The sequence below is a fragment of the Elephantulus edwardii genome, unplaced genomic scaffold (assembly GCF_000299155.1).
Source record: "Elephantulus edwardii isolate Elephantulus edwardi_28Jun2011 unplaced genomic scaffold, EleEdw1.0 scaffold00011, whole genome shotgun sequence".
NCBI lineage: Eukaryota > Metazoa > Chordata > Mammalia > Macroscelidea > Macroscelididae > Elephantulus > Elephantulus edwardii.
In genome coordinates this window covers 25,923,648-25,926,937 of record NW_006399761.1, presented here as the reverse complement: position 1 = coordinate 25,926,937, position 3,290 = coordinate 25,923,648, and the positions used below count along the sequence as shown (strand labels likewise).

General features: G+C 40.2%; 1 pseudogene; it reads right to left on the bottom strand.

The window, feature by feature from the left end:
- Positions 1-503: 503 nt before the first annotated feature.
- LOC102866940 lies at positions 504-1,281 on the bottom strand (annotated as a pseudogene).
- Between the last annotated feature and the right edge of the window lie 2,009 nt (positions 1,282-3,290).

The following is a 3,290-nucleotide window of genomic DNA, read 5'->3' as shown; positions in this document are numbered from 1 at the left end:
TGTTTCATCCATAGTATTTTCTCATATCATATTCTTTATAAAGCCGCATCAAACCAAACCAAATATTAAATATTCTTATCTCAATGACACATTTTAGATCACTGGTGTGGAGTAATATAGAACTTCCTTTGCAAACATCTCAGGAAGATAAGGCAGAATTAGAGCCGCTGGGAAGGTCAGGCATAATGGTTAGCCAAAGTTCAATCTTTCTTCCCTCACAAGATACCTACGAAGGCATTTTTGTTTTAAGCTTAAATATACACTTAAATTAACACTTCAAAAGATCAATTGATACAAGTATTATAACTGATCAGACAACTGGAGAAATATCCTCAAATCCCCAGTGTCCATTGACTCACTTCACACCTGGTCCTTAAGAAGTAGGTAAGTGTCAGTTCTCATTGCAACAAGGATCCCCAATGAGTCTGAGCTGTTGAAGATTTTTCCATTCTTGGAGCTTTGCCTGGAATGTGTACAATATTATTAAACCCACTTGGGACATTTTAGGTGGGCAAGTTCTCCAACTTTTCTCTTCTTGCAAGTGAAGCAAAGACTTTGTGTAATGATGTTATACGACAAAACAGATTTTCATGATAGTCTAGCTGTTCTCCCTGTGAAGTTGATACTGGGTCTATCCCTTGACATGTAACAGGGACATCTATTGGAATAGTTATGATAAGTTCCTTCTATAACAGCCTAGTGCAGAAGGGGAAGGACAGACCCCTTGACTCCACTTGGTAAGTAAATGACAGCAAGTTGCACAGTGAGTTTCTCTACAAGGGCACCATGAGAAAGACAGCAAAATCTCTCTGCAGTCCATCTGCCTGGCACTTCCTTCCATAGTAAGCCTTTAGGTGCTCAGAAAGGCTGAACAGGAAGTGCTGGATATCAGTAAGCATTTTGCAGCTATCTGTTCTGGAGGAATGAAGACAGGAGCCGAATGGTGATGTATAAAAAGCAGTTTCTGTATGACAAGGCCCACAAATTAGGAATCTAAAAAATTCCCCTCAAAAGTGTTGATGTGGAAACAAACTCCTTGGCTGGCCCGTTTACCACTGAGCCCTGTGAAACGATGTGCCTGCAGAACCAGACTCCGCACAAGAAGCAGGTGCTTTAAGCCTGGCTTGCTCTTGCTTCACATCCATCTCTTGGTGTGTGAATCTTGATCCTGGGTGTACTTCCTCCTGCTGTGCATGCTGTGGCTTTTCAAATTGTTTACAAGATCTGTTCATCCAAACCCCTTTTCCAAGTGAGCTACAGTATCTTGTTTAGTTCTGCCATCTTGGTGTAAAGTATTCGCGGGCTGTATCTCCTCAGATTTCTAGGAGTCTCCTTATGAAACTGTCCAGGCAAATGGAATTAAGGATCTAGATTTCCCTGCTTTCTCTTATTTCTTGTCTTGCTCAGCCAAGCCACGGGTGATAGCTCTCACCTTCCTTGCCTTCAAAACCAGCCCAACAGCTCTTATTGTTTCTTTCTTTTCAATTTTTTTTTATAAAATTTTTTTTTTGTCCATGTACCATCAAATCAGAACTGACTGGTACAGGAGGAGATTGGCCCTCCTTCTCCAGCAGAGCATCTGGTGGATTCACTCTTATTGTTTCTTGTAGTTGTGTTTTGTAGTTTTCTTTATCACGGTCTTTTGTGACTCTAGTCAGGATAATACCTAAGTATTTAGTCTGGTTATTGTACATAGTATTGTTTTTCTAGTTTCCCTTTCCTTGATTCCTTTGTTGTTGTAGAGAAATTCACCTGACTTTTGTATGTTGATCTTATATCCTGCCACTCTACTAAATTGATATAGTAGGTCTAATATTTTTGTTGTTGTGTTTTTGAGTCTTTGGGATTCTCTGTGTTCGCTATTATCATCTGCATGTATTGACTCCTGTGCTGGGACTGGAAGAGCAGAGCCAGCAGCAAAGACAGCAGACTGTCTTAAAGAACAGAGTTCTCCTTGGAGGCAAAGATGACAAAGCTTCATCTCACATACTTCGGACATGTTGTTAGGAGAGACAATTTCTGAGAGAGATACATCACATTTGGGAAGGTGGAGGGTCAGCGAAAGAAAGGAAGACTCTCAACCAGATGAACTGACACAGTGACTGCTGCAATGGTCTAAAGTATGTCAGAAATGATGAGGATGGCGCAGGATAGGACAGGGTTTGGATCTGCTGTTCATAATATTGCTGTGAGTCTTATTTGACAGTAACTAACACAAAACCAGCTTCCTCTATAGTTTTTCCTCTTCTCTGGGCTTTTTCTTTTTCCATGTGAAATGTCAGTTGTTCTAGCACCATTTGTTGAAGTGGCTGTTCTTTTCCCATTGAGTGGACTTAACCTCCTTGCTGAAAACCAATTGACCAGAGATGGATGAGTTTATTTCTGAACTTTCGATTCTGTTCCTTATGTGTATCATTACACCAGTCTCAGATGGTTTGGAGTTCGAGTAGAAGTCTTTTGAGAAGAGTGATTATATTTCACATGCCTCTGTAAATTCCATGCCTTTCTCAAGGACGGCTGGCGCACCCTTCTGGTAACACTGGCTTTCTACTTTCTTGAATTCATTTTGTACTTATCTGCAGACACAGCACAGCTGTCTCTGAGCAGCCAAAACCCCAAAGTGTAGTATGATGTGACAATTCCCATGATTATACCACCTAAGATGTGATAGATGGTTAGGAGCAGACTTCAAGGCTCCTGTCCCTATCAGTTCCCTGTTTCACAGTCGATTTTTCCTGTTCTTCCCTGGAAGAGTATAACCAAAATAACTTTTATTTGTGTCCTCAAACCCCTTTTATTATGGACTATGTTATGAACTATAATTTGCCTCAGAAAAACCCTCACTGCTGTCTGGTTTGAACCAATCATAGCTGAGGCCTTACGCCCCACCCCCCTCAGAAGGTTTTTGAGACTGTAACACAGAAGGGAAATGCCTATATTTCTATATTTTTTCCAAGGAGTCCAGCAAATGAACAGCCCACTAATGCATTGAGTTAATAGCATAATCACCACCCCACAGGATGGGAGAAAATTAGAGAGCAGAATGCAAAGAAGAGATAGGATCATTCTCTCTATGATAGTATTCTAAAGAAGGATATTAACATGAGGGAAAAAAAAACCCTCCATGCCATTTGAGAAATCCCTTCATATCATATAAAGTGATCACATAAACCTAAAAAGAGAAGTAAAAAATGATGACATTTTGTTTCATTTACTTACACTAAGTAAAGGAAAAGAACCACATAACCATAAAGATTCTATCTAACATCAGTAAAAATGCAGAGACAGCA